The sequence below is a fragment of the Vulpes vulpes genome, chromosome 5, assembly GCF_048418805.1.
Source record: "Vulpes vulpes isolate BD-2025 chromosome 5, VulVul3, whole genome shotgun sequence".
NCBI classification, from domain to species: Eukaryota; Metazoa; Chordata; class Mammalia; order Carnivora; family Canidae; genus Vulpes; species Vulpes vulpes.
Genome location: NC_132784.1, coordinates 26,402,544 through 26,412,703, shown reverse-complemented (window position 1 = coordinate 26,412,703; position 10,160 = coordinate 26,402,544). Strand labels below are relative to the sequence as shown.

At 40.6% G+C, this 10,160-nt stretch overlaps 1 long non-coding RNA gene across 1 annotated transcript; it reads left to right on the top strand.

Moving 5' to 3' along the window:
* The first annotated feature begins 481 nt into the window (after positions 1–481).
* Positions 482–9,919, top strand: LOC140598983 (uncharacterized). Its single transcript, XR_012001515.1, has 2 exons — positions 482–636; positions 9,173–9,919. It is a non-coding gene; the product is annotated as an uncharacterized lncRNA (long non-coding RNA).
* The last annotated feature ends 241 nt before the right edge of the window (positions 9,920–10,160 follow it).

Sequence of the window (10,160 nt, the reverse complement as noted above, 5' to 3'; positions counted from 1 at the left end):
TCATTTATTTAACATTTTATTTATTTATTCATGAGAGACACACAGAGAGAGGCAGATTCATAGGCAGAGATAGAAGCAGGCTCCCTGCGGGGAGCCTGATGTGGGACTTGATCCCAGGACCCCAGGATCACAACCTGAGTCAAAGGCAAGTTGCTCAACCACTGAGCCACCCAGGTGCCCTAATATTAACAATATTTAATTAATTATCATTTTAAGGAATAAATAAATAAATATATTTAAGTCTCTGCTTTGATTTCTAATACACTTAACAACAGCTATGTCCCACATTTTATCAGTTGTATTTTTTCAGTTTGATTGAAGTATAATTGGCAGATAAAACTGCAAGATATTGAAAGTGTACATTATAATGATTCGATAGACATGTACATTACGAAAGGATTCCTCCCATCTAGTTAATCACATATTAATCTTCTTTGTGTTTTTTTCTTTTGCGAGAACATTTATTTATTTATTTTTAAAGATTTTATTATTTATTCATGAGAGACACACAGAGAGAGGCAGAGACAGAGGCAGAGGGAGAAGCAGGTGCCGTGCAGGGAGCTCAACGTGGGACTCCATCTCCAGACCTGGGATCACACCCTGAGCCAAAGGCCGATGCCACCCAGGCGCCCCAAGGTGAGAACATTTAAATTCTATTTTCTTATCATATTTTAATTATGTGATACAGTGTTATCAAGTATAGCCACAGCCACCAGGTTATACATTAGATCTTCTGACATTATTCATCTTATAACTGAAAGTTTGTACCTTTTTACCAAGCTCTCCATCTTTCCTCCATTCTCCAGCCCCTGGCAGCCACTTTTCTATTCTGTGTTTCTGTGAGCCTGACTTTTTATTTAGATCATTCCATGCAGTATTTGTCTTTCTCTGTCTGGCTTATTTCATTTAGCATAATGCCCCCAAGCTCCATCCATGTTGTCTCAAAGAGCAAGATTTCCTTCTTTCTCATGGCTGAATAATATTCCATCATATATTCTTTATCCCTTCATTCATTGATGGGCACTTTGGTCGTTTCCGTACTCTGGCCATTGGGAATAGTGCTGCAATGACCGAGGGATGTAGATACCTCTTTGATATCCTGTCTCTGTTTCCTTTGGATATATTCAGATGAAAGATTGCTGGATCATATGGTAGTTCTATTTTTGATTTTTTGAGGAACCTCCACGTTTATTTTCCATAGTGGTCATGCCAATTTGCATTCCCATCAAGAGTGCACAAGGGTTCCCCTTTTTCCACATCCTCACCAATACTTATTTTTTGTTTTTTTTTTTTTCTTGACAGCCATTATAACAGATGTGAGGTGATTATCTTATTGTGGTTTTGATTTGCATTTCCCTGATGATTAGTGAAATTGAGCACCTTTTCAGATCTTGAAGTTAGCCCCTAATCCATTTTAAGTTGATTTTGGTATGGTATAAGACAGGGCTACAGTCTCATACTTTTGCATATGACTGTCCAGTGTCCCCAACTATAACTCATATTTTATAAAGCTTGGTAGGATCCTAAATAATCTTTAAGAACACAAATGGATCCTGAGACCAAAAATTTGAGAACAACTGAGCTACATCATTCACTCCACCCTTATAGTCTACAAATCAATGATTGTCATTGTCTATGCTTTGTCCGATATCTACAATGAACATCATTAGTTTTGCTTGGATCAGGGACTATCACTTGTGTTTGAGAATGAAGAAGAGCCCAGTGGAATCAAAGCATCTTTGTATAGGGACTGTGTCATTTTCATCTCTGTATCTCTAAAACTTAGCCCAGAGCTTTACACAGTATTTGTTTAGTAAAGATTTTTAAACAAAAGTACAGAAGTGATCACTTCTGTTTTTAAAAAGATTTTTAGGGCAGCCCGGGTGGCTCAGTGGTTTGGTGCCTGCCTTTGGCCCAGGGTATGATCCTGGAGACCCAGGATCGAGTCCCATATCAGGCTCCCTGCATGGAGCCTGCTTCTCCCTATGCCTGTGTCTCTGCCTCTCTCTCTCTCTCTCTGTCTCTCTCATGAATAAATAAAGAAAATCTTTAAAAAAATAAATAAAATAAGATTTTTAAAAATTTATTTATTTGTGAGAGAGACAGAGACAGAGAGAGCAGGAGTGGGGAGGAGGGGCAGAAAGAGAGGAAGAGAGACAAGCAGACTCCCTGCTGAGCTGGGACCCCCCCCACCCACCCACCCAAAGGCAATGACTACAGCAATATGATGATGTGGGGCTCTATCCCAGGACCCTGAGATCACAACCTGAGCCAAAGTCAGACACTTAACAGACCAAGCTACCCAGGTGCCTTGATAATTTAACTTCTTGATTAAAAAATGGATTTCTTGGTTTGCTTCATGTTCAAAGGAGAATCTGAAATGGTATTAATGATGATAAAATGAGAAAGTACTTAAGTGACCTACGACCAATAGACCTGAACGGACAACAAATAACATTATATTTAAAACTACAGGGACGCCTGGGTGGCTCAGCGGTTGAGCATCTGCCTTTGGCTCAGGGGTGATCCCGGGGTCCTGGGATCGAGTCCTGCCTGCTTCTCCCTTTGTCTGTGTCTCTGCCTCTCTCTCTGTGTCTCTCATGAATAAATAAATAAAATCTTTTCCAAAAAATGCAACAATAAAACAGTAACAGTTAACCTTATTTGAGTGCTTCATGTGTCAAACTCCAAGCCAATCACTTTAAGTCGTCAACTCTTTTATTCCTGAAAAATAACTCCAGGAGTTAGGCATTATATTCTCAATTAACAGACAATACGGATAGGTGCAGAGACAACAGCCTGCAGCTTGCCTAAGGTCACACACCTAGGGACAGAGCTTGGATTCTGACTCCACCTACGTGTACTAATTCCCTCGAAAATGAGAAGAGCTCTTCAGAGCCTTTCCGTCCATTATGCCATCCTTTTCTCACAGCAACCCTGAGTCATGTGAGAGGCTCAGGTCATAGCTCTAGTTATAAATACAGAAACTGAGGTATAGAGGAGTCCTGCAGATTGCCACAAGTCCCACATTTGGTGGGGCACAGAGCAAAGTCCTGCCCAGAGGCATGTCCTGCGTGGGCATGGAGCCACCGTCCTCAAGGGAAGCTATGAAGTCGAACCAACCCTCCTACAGTGGTTGCCCCACTGACTGAGGTAAAGATAGAATCTGTCTAAAGTCTGTGTTTCAAGGACTAAAATCTTATTCAGTACAAAAGTACTTTGAGTACCATTGCTTGGTGAGTGAAAGTGTACGATTTAGCCAAAGGGAAAAGCTAGTTGTATGTAGGCTAGGAGTTGAAGGGGAGATGACTTACGGTAGAGAAAGGGAGGAAATGTAGCAAACAGAGGCGAGAAACATTGACTGCTCTATAAATAATTCCTGCCCGCACTGATCTTTTCCTGAGGTATAAAGAAGAACAAACAAAGAGATCAAGATTTGGGTTTGGGTTTGGGGCTTTTTACTAATACTGTCTACATGACCTAGGGTAAGTCACAATATTCTTGAGTCTCAATTTTATATCAGTAAAATGAGGAGGTTGAGCGAGATGAATAATTTTCCATTTCCCCCCATACCACTCCCAGCCTCACTGCCAAGAGATAAAACTCTCAATACAGTGTGTCTTTCCAGGAAAAATATTTAATGTATATTCAAACTACACACAAACATACATATATGCATGGGTATATATGTACCTTTTTTGACACAAATAATTTTCTGCAACTTGCATTTTTAACTTAATTATAAACCCTGAAGATCTTTCTGTAACAATACATACAGATTTATTTTTCCTTTAAAAATAGCTATTTAGTATTCCATTGTATGAAGGCACCATAATTTATTTAGACAGATCCCTATTGAAAGACATTTAGGTTGTTTCTAATTTTTTTGGTTGTTGTTATTACAAACATTGCCGTTGAGAGCCTCCTGGAACAATTTAAATCTTCAGTGTTTGTCAGAGAATACATCACTCTTTGTGGAACTCCTGAAGCATCGCCACGAAGCCCCAGGGTTCCAGGAAACACAGTTTGAAAACCACTAAACGAGATGATCTTAAATTTCCTTTTCTCTCAATTAAATGAAACTCTTTTAACCTTTAGTGTTTGTTTCACAGTATTTTGCAGTGTCTCCTGACAGTTTTGAGTGAATAGATAGGTTTTTGTCTTTCAAACCTAGATCATAATCAGCTTCAGGCTATTGATTATTTAGCACTTTCTGCATTCCTCAAAGCCTAGACTCGCACTGAGGGAGGCCTGAGAAGTGCTCCACAAACATATGGTGGATGGTATTAGAAGACAACTGGGTTGGTAAAACAGAATACTTAGCTATACTTCTCCATTGATTGCAGTTGGCAAATAGAGTGTGGGTACCTCGCAGTTACCCCTGGTTTCCACGGAGAGTCTCTGGGTGAGACGCAGTGTAACTGTTACTCAGACCAGGGGAAAGGTGAAATGGGTAATCCCTCCACGCACGCTTTGCATTTCCAGGGTGGCCGGCCATGCCCAACTCTGGTGGTACCGTGAAAGTTGTAGTCTGGGTGAATGTTGCCTCCTAGACTTGGGCTCCAGTTGGCTGAATTCAAGTAGAATACAACGTGAATTGTGCCCCCTAGAACTGCCCAGGGCATTAGCAGAATACATACCGCCTTCTCCTCTATTCTGAGGAAATTTCTTGCATCCATTACTGTCTCAGTGACTTGAATCTCTGTTGCCTCCCATTCGACTTACTGGTTCCATGTGAACACGCTGGTCACTTGGGTCACCAGAGCGGTGGTCATAATAATGACAATGCTGATAAATCCCTTGCCTACATCACGTCTGTCTTTCATAGATGAAGCTTGTTGAAGGAATAGTCTACACCACTGTCCTCAACCTACAACCACTTGGCTGGGTGGTTTTCGGGTGTTCTCTTTCTTGAAGTCCCATCACCTCATCCTTCTGGAAACTCTCCTCTTCTCTTTTGTGACGGCACTTTTCCCTGGCTTTTCTTCCATTCGCTGTTCACCGTTTAGGCTTCTTTAGGAGCTCTTCTCTCTCTCTCTACTGAATCCTTATATCTCCTGTCTCCTGGAGCCCCATCCCCTGGCTCTCTTAGTACAGTCTTCTTTCTGACTCATTGGCCTCAGGGCAAATAGCTTCATCTAAGACTTGCTCCTCCCCCCTGGTTTCATATTGTTTTTCATTTCATTTTAAAAATTCCATTTTAACTTGCTGAATATACTTCTACCTACCCTGATGTCTAGCTCTTAAAACTTGGGCCCCTACACCATTCCCAGACCCACCACCAAGAGATAAAACCCTCAATATATTGTATCTTTCCAGAATATTTAATATTTAAATATTAAATTGTGTCTTAAAGATACAATTAAAATATTAAATATGTAATATCTACAATTTAAATATTAAATTGTATCAAATATTATATTGTATCTTTCCAGAATATTTAATATTTAACGCAAGCTCATATACATTATAAAATCAAGTCACCATTGACTTTCCATTCTTTCTCATCCCTAACATTCAGTCAACAAGTTTTGTCTGTCTTAACTCTTACACGTATTCAAAACTGTTCATGACTTCCTAGCCCTACAGTCACTCTCCTGGCACAACACCAGCTTCCTGGACTATTGCCAACTATCTCTCCTAACTGGACTCCTTGACCCTGGTCTAGTAGTCCTTGCCAATGCATTGGGCTTCAGGTGAACTTCCTAAGACGTGACACTGCTCAGCTAACCCAGATGGCTCACATTTTCAATAGGTTCTTAGACCATTTAGGATAAAAGTCCAAACACCTTTCCTTAGTACAAATGCCCTGTTTATCTCTCACCTTTCCTCCTTCCACCACTTCCGTTTCATCCTTGTATATTTTACACACTCAATTTCTTCTTCCTGGCATATCATTTCTCATATTCCTCTACATTTCTCTATCTTTACTTTGTTTATTGTGACATCAATACGTCTCATCATTCTCATATGTCTACCTCAAGCATAATGTCCTCCAAGAAGCCATCCCAAGCCAAGTGTCATTCAGTCTTCTCCCTCAGGCAATGATCACACAGGTCTTGAGTATAACTTTCCCTCTCCCTCTCTCTCTGTTTCTCTCTCTCTGTTTCTCTCTTTAAAGTAAGCTCTATACAGAACCTGGGGCTTAACTCATGACCTCTAGATCAAGAGTCTTATGCTCTATCAACGGAGTCCACCAGGCGCCCCAAATATGACTTTGTCTTATTTTGCCAATCACTGATTGATCTTTCTCCTCCCACTAAATTGTATTTTTTGATATCTCCAATCCTTAGAACAAAGAATAAAGATTTGTTGGGTGTATTTTGATGGGATTATTTTGTGGAAGAGTGCCTGTTTTTGTTAAATCTGAATACCCAAATCTTGAAAACTTAATACATGAACTTTAATATTTTTTCCTGATTATAATACTGTAGATTTAGTTATAATTGGTGTAAAGGACTTTAATGCAAATGAAAATTAATTTTTAACACCTTTCTCCTTCTCCTTAACCCCTCTCCATTATATGATTAAAAAGCAAACAAGGACAATAAACTATTTCAGTCTAGAGAAAGCAAAGAAAGCTGCTATCTCTATTGTTGATGTTTCATGACATGGCCAAAGAAGTCTATAAAAAGTGCTCAAGAGAAAGTTGGGAGACAGACCTTATAACACCTTTTTCTAAAACAAAATGAGGATATTTTCTTTTTTAGTATTTCCTTTGGTCATCTGTGTATCCTTCCCTCCTTGTTTTTCTGTTTTCATGTTTCTCCCTGGAACTCCTTATCTCTCTAATCCCTTGTCCTGAATGCTCTTACTTTATCTCTCACTCCACTGTTTTCCTACAGATCTGCTCAGCCTGTCTCCTCCCCCGGGCTGGGTTCCCCAGGCTTTCCGTGGCCCCCTGACCCCGCCTTCCTCTCCCGGGACTGTATTCCTCTTGCCTCTCATTTGCCTCCCAGCAACCTAAGCAGAACAATACTGGAAGTAGAACTGGCAAGCTGACAAAAAGGAGAGCAGTTGGAAAGAAAACTTTACTCATCAAGAAAGAGGCAAATATCTTAAAAATATCTGTGGGAAGGTGTCTGCTAAATCATCTGCTTCTTCAGCTGTGGAAATTTCAACAATAGGGTTCCACCACAGTGGAGGTGTGCAAGAAGCACCTTCTCGGGTTAGAAGACGGAGTAGATGCGAGGAATTAGAGACCTCAATAACTCAGCCTTGAATAAAATTCAAGATCTCCGCCCCCCCCACCTTTTATTCATGTTCTTTCTTTCTGAAAGTCCTGTTGCAGGAATTCAAAGGGCTGAGTTCTGCCCTCAGCTGTGAGTCATGACTCCCACTGAAGCCAGGAGCTCATATGTATGTATTCAGAGGAAGTATTGGGCCTTAGGGACTCAGATGAAATAACAACAGCCTGGTCGTTTGTTTGCTTATTTGCTTAAACCTTTATAAAAGAAGCACGAGGCCTGCTGTACCTGAATGCCTTTTTATAATCAGTTTAAAAATACACAGTAGAATTTAAATTCCCACAGTAGATCTCCTGCACTATAGCACAAATAATAACAGCCGATCTTACGCCATGCCCCAGGTCCCGGGCAGAGTCAGAGGGAGAGAGGCAGGAATGAATTTCTAACGTGCCAGCCTTTCACTGAGAAAGTTCTGTTTGTATCCCCAGGGAATTCGGGACCAGGGACTGAGATTCCGTGTTCCCTGTAAAAGGCATGAAATACCCAAACAGCTTTTATTTTTCAGAGCTAGAGAGCTGAAGGTAACAAGGGCCACTCCACCGGCTTTAGGAAAAACGAAGATGTACAAGCTAGATTTCCTGGACTTCTCTCTCACGCCCTCTCCTCTGACTTCACATACTCTATTGTCTTGGGTTCTCCTTCCATGAAAAAATAAAGTAAAAATAAAAATCATATCCAGGGCCAGTTTGCTTCCCCATCACTCTCCCAGAGGATATTTTTTTTTCTTCCCACTAGTACAGAATCAATGTACTTTCTTTAATCAAGATAATGACTGCCTCAGATACTTAAAAAAAAATTATTTCTCTAATGTCTAAAATATGCAAAAGCTTTCTATTCCACCATTCCTGTTACACTATAATGTTTCTAAAAATCTTTCATTTAAATCCTTATTGGTTTAAAAGATGCTATATGCCAATTCTTATATAACAATGAAGATATAGTGACAAAGCAAAAAAATGAATGATCCCACCAGTTCTACTTTCTAGGGGCAACCACTTTTAACAGCTCCTATAGTATTCATATTTATATTTTTAAATGTAAAATAAAATATGAAGAGTTTGGCTAGTTAGAATACACTGTTTTTTTCTCTTCCAGACATTTCTCAGTTCCCTACTATCCAGAGAGGTTTCTAGGGGCAGACGGGAGTGTCTAGACACCTCTGGCTTTTTCTAGCACCGGCCCAGGAATGTGACACCTTCTCTGCCCAAGTACAGATCTACCTGCTGGCAAATTCCTTCCCTGTAACTTGTCTTTGTCCTTCAACTGACTGCCTGAATACAGTGAAAATGTCTTCCCAGACTTCTTATTTCCAACTACTCCCAAGATGCCCAAATGCCAGGAGTCAGAGTTCACTTCCACTGTGCCCACTCTCTATCCTTTGTTTATGCTTTTGGCCTGAAACCTGACACGCTGGCTCATATGGCAAAACTAGGCCTATGTTTGTTTCTGTGCACAAAGAGGATTAAACCGACCCAATATTAAACAAACAAACAAGCCAAACTTTGTAACATTGGCACTGCTTATAGATAAGCATTGCTAATAGAGAACTAACGAGAAAACAACAACAACAACAACAACACTTAAGTAGGATTATGTAGCAGTGACATGACCGACATCATTCACGGTTATTATTTATAACAAAATCCTAAGGTACGCCACACTGATTAACCGCATCACTCAGTTTGTATTGTCATTCGTTTATTTATCTAACAAGCATTTATTGCCTAATGAGTTTTAATTTCGTTGTAAATATGATTTTATTACAGTGTATTAGGTATTATTTCATAGGTTAACATTCTCCTTCTGCAAACATCATCCCCATTCCTTGGAAGGATTACTGCTTCAAACATACTCCCCAACTCAGCATGAGCTGCCCCATTTATTCACTTATTTATTTATTTAAAAGCTGTATTTCTTTATTTCAGAGAGAGAGAGCAAGCATGTGCACAGCAGGGAGGGGCAGAGGGAGAAGGAGAGAGAATCTCAAGCAGACTCCCCACAGAGCGTGGAGCTCAATCCACCACCCAGAGATCATGACCTGGGCTGAAATCAAGAGCTGGACACCCAACCAACTGAGCCACCCAGCGCCCAGAGCTGCCTTACTTAATGTGACCTACACACTTGACCATTATGGATGGATCCAGTAATAAGCTCTGGATCCAACCTAAGCCAAAAAGATTTTTTTTCTCTAGAAAAAAGTTTTGAAGGGGACCTGACTGCCAGTTTGGTTTTGCCCTGAAGCTGTGGGAACGAGGTCTGAAACCCAGGATCTAATGGCTATTTGTTTCCCATGTGTGCAACAATAGATCTCCACCCTGGCCCCTCAGGAGGATCACCTGGGGAGACTTGTTCAAAATGCCCTGGCATCAACCCCCAGAAATTCTAATGGACGTGGTCTAGGGTGAGACCCAGGTGTCAATATTTCTTTAAATCATTGTCATTGATTCCAACAATGAGGACCACAACCTGGAAGAAAAGTGGACAGTCACGACAAGCAGCTGTCAGCCAGAAGAGACACACAGACACACATGCGACAGACAAACCCGTTTCTGGTATTCACAGGCTGAGTTGCTTCCCAGGCCTTCTTTCTCACTATCCTATTGACGATTCTTTTTTCAATTACCTGAGATATTCCAGTGTCTTTCCAATAAATCCTCCTTTTATCCTAAGCTAATTTAAGTTGCATTTATGTGATTTGCAAACAAAGAAGTCCATGCTAGGTCTCTGTTCTTGTGTGCTCAGGCTTAATAGAGTTTTACACTTGTAGCATAGTTCCTCTCCATTCATGGCCTCGTTCACTAATGTATTAGGCAATAATGCCCACAATATTCCAGATTCTGTGTTACTTACCAGAAATAATAAACAAAAAGACCTTTTATTTGAGCAGCTTCCACGCCACTGAGGGAACGGGCA